Source organism: Neofelis nebulosa, chromosome 12 (assembly GCF_028018385.1).
Source record: "Neofelis nebulosa isolate mNeoNeb1 chromosome 12, mNeoNeb1.pri, whole genome shotgun sequence".
Classification (NCBI taxonomy): Eukaryota; Metazoa; Chordata; class Mammalia; order Carnivora; family Felidae; genus Neofelis; species Neofelis nebulosa.
Genome location: NC_080793.1, coordinates 64,004,792 through 64,015,128, shown reverse-complemented (window position 1 = coordinate 64,015,128; position 10,337 = coordinate 64,004,792). Strand labels below are relative to the sequence as shown.

Genomic DNA, 10,337 nt, shown 5'->3' with positions numbered 1-10,337 from the left:
TGAGCACTGGGTATTGTATGTAAGTGATGAATCACAGGTATCTACTCCCAAAACCAAGAGCACACTGTATACCCTGTATGTTAGCCAATTTGAACAATAAATTATATTTAAAAAATAAGTAAAATAAGAAAGTTAAAAAAAGAAAATCCTGTTAACTTTTTGTTATTGATTTTAATTGTAATCAGAAAACATACTTTATATGACATAAGTGATTTTAGTTACTTACTTAATTACATTTTGAAATGAATTAAATACATAATTAATTTTTCAACTTATTTAATCTTTTTGTTTAATTGATTTAATTAACTAACCCATTGGTTGTGGTTTATTTTATGGTCCATCACATAGTACATAATTTTTTCCCCTAGTTATAGTCTTTGCTCTGAAACCTACTTTGTCTAATATTAATATTTACATTTCAGCTCTCTATTGATTTCTTTTAACATGATATGTATTTTGCATCCCTTTACTTTTAGCTTATTCCTTTCTTTTTTGGGGGAGGTGTCCAGTTTATTTCACCCCATGCCTCATGTGATATTCCCTAAGTTTTTATTCAAATTCCAGTTAGTTGAGATACAGTGTAATATTAGTTTCAGATGTACAATATAGTGATTCAAGGCTTTCTTACAACACCTGGTGCTTATCACAATAAGATATCCAGATTGCCAACAGACAAATGAAAAGATGCTCAACATCACTGATCATCAGAAAAATACAAATCAAAACTACAATGAGATATCACTTCACAGCTGTCAGCATGGATAACATCAACCACACGGGAAATAATAGATTTTAGTGGGGATGTGGAGAAAGGGACTCCTTTTGGACTGTTTGTGGGAATGGAAACTGGTGCAGCCACTGTGGGAAAAAGTATGGAGGTTCCTCAAAAATTTAAAAAGTAGAACGACTCTATGATGCAGCAATTGCACTAGTAGGTATTTACCCAAAGAATATTTATTTCTTTGTTTAAAAAAATGTGTTTCTTGTAAGCACCCAACAGTAGAGTTTGATTCTTTCTTTTCTTTTCCTTTTCTTTTTTCTTTTATTTCTTTTCTTCTTTCCTTTCTCTTTCTCTCTTTCCTTCTCTATTTCTTTCTTTTTATTAATCTGACAATCTGACCACTTTAACTGTGGTGTTGAAACCACTTACATTTTTAATGTCAATATTTATATGGCTCATTTTGCTTTTTGTTGCTGACCTATTTTATTTTCCTCTTTTCTGATTTCCTTTTGATTAGATATTTTTATTGTTACATTTTATCTCATTTTATAAGCTCATTACCCAAGATGTAATGATATACATCTTAAACTCATTGCAATCTAACTTCAACTAATATACCACTTTACATATAGCATCAGAACACTACAATAGTGCACCCCACTTCTCTCCTTTCAATTCATATGGTTTTGTTCACTATATATTTTACTTATACATGTATTATAATAATGTGATATTGTTATGTTTAAGCACTCAATTATCTTTAAAGAAAAATAATAGGAAAATAATTTGCTCATGAAGTTCTTTAAGGAACTACAAAATAAACAAAGCCCAAAGTTAGCAGAAGGCAAAAAATAAATAAATAAATAATGAAGACGAGAGGAAATAAATGAAATAGAGACAAGAAAAAAAAATAGAGAAGATCTTTCCTATTGGAATAACATCTGTTTGTTTGTTTTTTTTAAAGATAATCAGAATTGACATTTAGCAGATTAAAGGAAAAATGGATTCAAATAAATGAAATCAGAAATGAAAAATAAGACATTGCAACTGATATCACAGAACTACAAAGGATAATGAGTCTGCTATGAACAACTGTAGGTCAATAATATTGAATAACCTAGGTTAAATGGATAAATTCCTAGAAATATATAATATACCCCAAATTAACCATGAAGAAATTTAAAATCTGAATGGGCCAATAACAAGTAAGAATATTAAGGTGGTAACAAAATCCCCAACAAAAAAGCCTGTTCCAGATGACTTCACTAGTGAATTCTACCAAACGTTTAAAGAAGAATTAACACCAAGTCCTTTCAATGTCTCCCAAAAAAATTAAAAAGGAGGGAACACTTTCAATCTCATTTTACAAAGTATCATTACCCCGATACCAAGGCCAGACAAGGACTGAAAGGAAAGAAAAGTATAGGCCAATATCCCTAATAAACACATGAAAAAATCCTCAACAAAATACTAGCAAACCAAATCAACAGCACATTAAAAGAATAACCTATAACGAGGTGGAATTTATCCCTGAAATGCATGGATGGTTCAACGTACACAATTCAATAAATATGATATATCACATTAACAGAGGGAAGAATAGATATTATGTAATAACCTTAATAGATGGAGAAATAAACCCTTGACAGCATTCAACATCCTTTTCCAAAATTTTATTTAAATTTTAGTTAACATACAGTGCAATATTGGTTTTAGTAGAATTCAGTGATTTCATCAATTACATAGAACACCTGGTGCTCATCATAACAAAGGTCCTCTTTAATATCCATCACCCATCTAGCCCATTCCCCACCTAACTCAACAAATTAAGTATAAAAGATATGTACCTCAACATAATAAAGACCATATATGATAAATCCATAGCAAACAATGTACTTAACAATTAAAGACTAAAAGCTTTTCCTCTAAAATCAGGAACAAGGATACCACATTTGCCACTTCTATTAAACATAGTATTGGAAGTCCTAGCCAGAAAACCAGGCAAGAAAAAGAAAAAAGAAAAAAAAAAACACTTAAATCAAAAAGGAAGAAGTAAAATCGCCTCTATGTGCAGATGATGGTGTTATATATAAAAAAATCCTAAAGACTCCACCAGAAAACTATAAAACTAATAAATAAATTCCATAAACTTGCAGGATACAAAATCAACATACAAAAATCAGTTGTTTCTATACATCAATAGCTATCTGAAATAAACTATCTGAAAGATAAATTAAGAATGCAATACTATTTACAATAGAATCAAAAACAACAAAATGCCTTGGTAAAAACTTAACCAAGGAGGTGAGAGATTTGTACATGGAAAATTTAAGGTACTAATGAAAGAAATTGAAGAAGACATTAATAAAGGAAAAGATATTCCATGTGCATAATTAGGAGAATTAATATTGTTAAAATATCATACTATCCAAAGTGATATACATATTCAATATAATACACATCAAATTCCACTGGCATTTTTCACAGAACTAGAAAAAAAATTCCTAAGATTTATATGGAACCCCAAAGTCCCAAACATCCAAATCAATCTTGAGCAAGAAGAATGAGGGTAGAGGTATCATACTTCATGACCTCAAATTATATTACAAATCTATAGTAATCAAAACAGTACGGTATTGACATAAAAACAGACATATAGACTAATGGAATAGAATACAAAGCCCAGAAATAAACCCACACATATATGATTAACTAATATTTGAAAAGGGCACCAAAACACAATGGAGAAGAAAAGTCGCTTCAATAAATGTTACTGGAAAAAGTGGATATTCACATGCAAAAGAATGAAACTGAACCCCTATCTTATACCACTCACAGAAATTAACCCTAAATGAATTAAAGATTTAAATAAAAGATCTGAAACTGTAACTCTCCTGGAAGAAAGCATAGGAAAAAATCTCCTTGGTATAATTGTTGGCAATAATTTTTTGGGTATGACATCAAAATTACAGGAAACTAAAGCAAAAATGAAACAAGCCAACAATGACAAAACAAAAACAATGACAAAAAAGCGGGACTACATAAAACTAAAAGGCTTCTACATTGCAAAGGGAAAAAAATCAACAAAAGAAAATGTAACCTATGAACTGGAAAATTATATTTGCAAACCATACATCTGATAAGGAGTTAATATTTAAAATATATACAAAACTCCTATGACTCAATAGCTAAATAAATAAACAAATAAATAAAATTCTGCCTAAAAAATGAGCAAAGGACCTGACTGGCATTTTCCAAAGAATACATACAAAGTTAACAAGACATGAACTGATGTTCAAAATTATTAATCATCAGGGAAATCTAAATCAAAATCACAATGAGATATTACTTCACAGTTGTTAGGATGTCTACTATCAAAAAGATAAGAAATAATAAACACTAGTGCTAATGTAGAGAAAAGGAAACTTGTGTACACTTTTGGTGGCAATGTGAACTATCTAGCCACAATAGAAAACAGTATGGAGGTTCCTAAAAAAAAAAAAAAAAAACATAGGGGCGCCTGGGTGGCTCAGTTGGTTGAGCTTCCAACTTCCACTCAGGTCATGATCTCGCAGTCTGTGAGTTCTAGCCTCATGTGGGGCTCTGTGCTGACAGCTCTGAGCCTGGATCCTGCTTCAGATTCTGTGTCTCCCTCTCTCTCTGCCCCCACCCCCGCCCCCGCTCATGTTCTATCTCTCTCTCTCTCTGTCAAAAATAAATAAACATTAAAAAAAATTAAAAAAATACAACTACCATATGATCCAGCAATTCCAGTTCTGGGTGTATATCTGAAGGAGACAAAATCATTACCCCAAAGAGATATCTGTACTCCTATGTTCATATCCAAGGTATGGAAACAACCTAAGTGTACACTGATGGATGAATGTGTAAAGATAATGTAGTATATGTATATATACAATGGAATAGTATTCAACCTTAAGAAAAGAAAATCCTGCCATTTGCAACATCATGGATGAAACTGGAGGGCACTATGCTAAGTAATGAAGCCAGACAAAGACAATTAATGTATAGTATCATGTAGATGTGAAATCTAAAAAAAAAAAAAAATTTTTTTTGAACTAATAAAATGGTGGTTGCCAAGATGATGGAGGAAATGGGGAAATGTTAGTAAAATGATACAAATATTGTTATAGAATAAATAAGTTCTGAGGGTTTAATGTAAAGCATGTGGACTATAGTTGATACTGTATTGTATACTTAAAATTTGCTAAGAGAGTAGATCTTAAGAGTTCTCATACACACACACACACAACTATGTGAAGTGATAGATGAGTTATTAATGTGATTGTGATAATCATTTCACAAAGTATACCTATATCAAATCATCACATTTTACCCTTTAAATGTATACAATTTTGTCAATTACAACCCACTATAGCGGAGGGAAAATATATGAAGAAAAATTATATTTATCTTATAGTTTCTTAATGGTTGCCCTACAGCTTAAAATGTATTCTAAGTCTACTTTTAAATATCACTATATGACTTCACATGTATCATAGGTACCTTATAAGAGTATTCCCTAGTTCTCCCTATGTCCCTGTGACATTCCTGTCATTCATTTTACCCTCCTATATCCTATAATCACCCAACACATTGTGATAGCTATTGCTTTTAAAAACATGTTTTAGATCAATTAAAAGGAAAAAACATTAAAGTTTTAATTTTAATTTCACACTTTCCTTCTTTGAAGTATTGACATACCTTGAAGTTCACTGATTCTTTTTATTCTTTTCTTGGCTATAATGAGTACACTAATGAGCACATTAAAGGCATCCCTTATTTCCATTACTGTATGTTTTATTTCTACCATTTTTTATTGTGCTAAACTACACAGCATAAAATTTACCATTTCAATCATTTAAAATATGAAACTCAATGGCATTATGTACATTCACATTGGTGTGCAACTGCCACAACATCCAATCTTCAGAACTTTGTCATCATCCCAAATTGAAATTTTGTACATATTAAAAAATGACTCTCCATTCCTCTCTTTCTCCACCTTCTGGTAACCAATATTCTACTTCCTGTCTCTATAAATTTGACTATTGTAGGTACCTTATATAAGTGAAATCATACAATTTTTTATTATTTTGTCTCTGGCTTATCTAAGTGCTTTTTTAAGATTCATCTATGTTACGGAGGGAAGTGTAGCCCCTCTAAATTCATATGTTGAAATCCTAGCTCTCAGTATTTCAGAATGCCACTGTATTTAGAAACATGGCCTTAAAAGAGGTAATTAAGGAAAATGAGGTTATATGGATGGGCCCTTAGTTCAGGCTGCTATAATAAATTATAGATTAGATGGCTTAAAAAAAACATTTATTCTTCATAGTTCTTAAGGCTGTAAGTCTGAGAAAAGAGTGCCAGAAATCTGACATTGTCTCCTTCACATGACTTTTACAGACATTTCTTTCCTGGATACAATGGCAACTCTTAAGGAAAAACTGGTTACACCAGTTGTAGAAGAGGCAACCGTCTCAAACAATAAGATCACTGTAGTGGATGTTGGTACAGTGTGTGCCATCAGTATTTCGGGAAAGCCTCAGGATGATGAGCTTGCCCTGTGGGCATTTTGGAAGATAAACTCAAAGGAGAAATGATGGATCTGCAACATGGGACATTATTTCTTCAGACACCTGAAGTTGTGACATGACAGATAAGGATTACCTGTGACTGCCAGTTCTAAGATTGTGGTGATAACTACAGGAGTCTGCCAGCAGCAGAGAAAGAGCCATCTCAATCCGGTGCAGAGGAATGTTAATGTCTTCAAATTCATTATTCCTCAGATAGTCACATACAGCCCTTATTGATTCATAATTATAGTTTCCAACCCAGCAGATATTCCCACATATGTCACCTAGAGGAAGTGGGTGTAATCTGGATTCTGTTAGATTTAGATATTTTATGGCTGAAAAAACTTGGCATTCAACCCAGCAGCTGCCACGGATGGATTTGGGAAGAACATGGTGTCCCAAGTGTGACTATGTGGAGTGGAGTGAATGTGGCAGACGTTTCTCTCCAGGAACTGAATCCAAAAATGGGAACAGAAAATGACAGTGAAAATTGGAGGAACTGCATAAGATGGTGGTTGAAAGTTCCTATGAAACTAAAAGATATACCAAACTAAAAGGTTATACTAACTGGACTACTGGATTAAGTGTGGTTAATTTAGTGACCATTTAATAAACAATTAGAATTAGCAATTTAAATATCTGCTTCAATACACAGGGTAACAAAAGATAGAAGCACTAATCTACAAACCTTCAGCATTGTTTTGCAATTTAACATGAGGGACTTAAAGTTGAGTCTTGATTAGTTAAATCACTGTTTTATTGGTAGTACTGGGAAGATAGAATACAATGTCTTAATTCAGACTGCTATAACAAAACACCACACATATGGTGCCTTAAATAACAAATATCTATTTCTCAGTTTTGGAGGCTGGAAATCTGAGATCAGATTGGTAGCATGGTGGGGGTTCTTGGTAAAGGTCCTTTTCCTGGTTTACAGATAGCTTCCTTGCATGCTATATCTTGACATGGAGCAAAGTGCGAGGGCTCTGGTCTCTTCCCCTTATAAGGACATTAAGCCAACATGGGGGCTGCATCCTCATGACTCAACTAAACCTAATTACCTCCTAAATGCTCCATATCTCAAATACTACCACACTGGGGAATTAAGCCTTCAAAGTATGGATTCAGGGGTGGGGTGAGGGTGGGTAGGGACACAAACATTCAGTCCATATCATAGGGGATGAAAAATAAGTTTACATACAACTCATCTATACTTTACAATTTTATTTTTTAAATGCCATATCTGGAAGGCCCTAACAGGGCTAAAATTAAGGTGTAAAAAACATTCCAAAACCAGAAACTATGTGTATTAATTTGACTAATAACAAGAATTCCCAAGATATTGATGGGATGGACAAAATTCTCTTTATATTTCACCTAGTTGGGCTTGACTATGCAAATATTTTGTTGCCTAGTGGGTTGAATAGATATATTTCTCTGTATTTATCCAATCCAACTCTATATGATTGGGAATGGCCCAAAGAATAAGGCCTGGTAATCTCATCTTGTTACCATTACCATCACTGACTTCAAGGAGAAAGGTTTATTTTTCAATTAATGGTAAGTGAGTACAATGTGAGATTGTTGCTTAGTGGAAAGTAGCCAACCTTTGGGTGTTACAAGGGAGGAAAATCTAAGATCACTCTGGTGCCTTTTGAAAAGTTCAGAACACGTGAATGATATGCTCTTTTAGCTTAGATTTAGATGTCCCTTGGGACAAAGACTACCAAAATTCTTCTTCTAAAAAATGAGGGAGCTGGGGCGCCTGGGTGGCTCAGTCAGTTGAGCTTCCGACTTTGGCTCAGGTCATGATCTCACGGTTCGTGGGTTCGAGTGCGTTGGGCTCTGTGCTGACAGCTCAGAGCCTGGAGCCTGCTTTGGATTCTAGATCTCCCTCTCTCTCTCTCTCTGCCCTCTCCCGCTCATGCTGTCTCTCAAAAATAAATAAACATTAAAATTTTTTTTTAATAAAAAAAAATGAGGGAGCTGTACAATGGCTAATTTAATAAACATTCTTCCAGGATGGTTTTATGTACTCCTAATCAACAAATAGACCAGAGCTCAGACAATGACTGTGTGGAATAATACTAATGTGTCTGTCTCTTATGGTTTTCATTTCACAGAATACTATTCTATGAAACAGAATTGGCCTACAGATTTAGACTTAAGTGATGATAGATTGACTAGGGTTCTTAATTATTCAATAGATGTATACCAAAATGTACAGATAGCTATAGATCAGGGAGGCAAACAAAAGGGAAAAATATAAGACAATTTGTGCTGCATTATAGGATGGTTTAAATGATACAAACCCTCCCTGATTATTACAACTCTTTGAAATATGTATATGTGTTTTGATTATCTATTTGATTATATGCTATTTAAAGACACATCTACATGATTGCTATCAAACTAAGAATGAATTTTGTTGTTGTTGTTTTTACTCTTGTTATAAAAGGCTTTGACCCAAAATCAGGATGGTGGACTTTGCTGTGAGGGTTAAGTCCTGCAGACCCAGAATAGTCCTGAGCTAAGGTATCTGCACATCATTATCTGTTGTTTAAGGAATGAAACATATTAACAATGTTTCTTTGTAACCAGCAGTCCAAAATGTTTGGAGGCAGGTTTTAACAACTTATCAACAGTGTTTATTAATAACAGTGTGATTGATGATTTATACCTGTTTTCACTGAGACCTTCAGAGTCCTCTGCTTTTGGGGCTGATTACATAGCAAGAATATGCTTACATATCTGGCAGGGGAAAGAAACCTCAGCAGTAAATCCATTTTGAGCTTCTGAGTGATTCTGTGCACATGGCTCTTTTCTGGCAGTGAAATTGTGTTCATACAATGGAGGAAAATGGAATTGATGCCTGGCCATTATCCAAACCTTGTGGTATGAAGCAGCCTTTGGCTGTGATGCAAATCCTTACTTTTAATGACATGCTATATTGCGCCCCTTTCCCTTAATAAATTGTACACTTCTCAGCATTGTCATTTTGGGTCCTATGAGTCTTCTTCAGCACTTTAATCCTGTTTAACTGTCATTGTTAGTGCACCACATTTTCTGGCAATGTGGCAGTATTGTCATTTTAGACTTTGTATTCATTTTTCAATGTGTAACTTTTTTCTTTCTCTTGTCTGGTCACAAGTCATGTATAATCTTTTTTTTTTTTATGTTGTTTATTTAGTGTTTTGTTGCCTTATTTTCTATGCTAACGACTTTCTCACTGTTCTTGCTGGTTTCTGATCTATTTCTCTTGGATTTACTGCACTCTGGCCATCAACAATCTTCTCTGGATTCCAGAGTAGTGTAGTAAGTGTCTTATTCTTTATCTCAATAGGGACATAATTACATTCTACCTGTGCTATTGTATTACTATCTTCTATCAGAGGCATATGCCTGTTTTGGGAACGTGTTTATCAACAAAACTGTTTTCCACATGTACTCTAATCAGCATAGTTTTCTCCCAGAAGTGTTGCTTTTATAAGAATTCCTATCAGATTTTCATTCACACTTATGTTGGACAATATGCATTATATGTGTGCAGTAACATATGCCCATGTGTTCTTGCTTCACTAGTAGCTCCTGCTTCTCTATGATCCTTCCATTGTTTAGTTATTATCTGGGTGTAACCTGCTCCTTCATCTTTATATATCTATGTCATCTACCTATGGCTTTAGCATATATTTCTAAACTTAGCTTTCTAATGATAACACACCCATTCCTTTTAAATCTTCTGACTAGTACCATTCAATTTATCAATGCTTTTGAAAGACCCTATACAAGCTAAAAACTTTTAATACTCCACGTTTCTAAGTTTTACTTATTTCTATTATCAGATTTCTTAGCTATGATGGCTGGTCATTGTTCATATCTCCTATTGTTATCTGGGTTAATGCAATGATCTGGGTTGATAAGCTCATGAAACACAAACTTTCTTTCAGTCTTTTCATTACTCAAAGTCCAAGCTTTAGCAATTAAATGGTTTAGAAGAATTGGGCACTACTCTGATG

General features: G+C 33.6%; 1 pseudogene; it reads left to right on the top strand.

Annotated features, from left to right (window-relative positions):
• The first annotated feature begins 6,171 nt into the window (after window positions 1-6,171).
• On the top strand, window positions 6,172-6,965 carry LOC131491915 (L-lactate dehydrogenase B chain-like; annotated as a pseudogene).
• The last annotated feature ends 3,372 nt before the right edge of the window (window positions 6,966-10,337 follow it).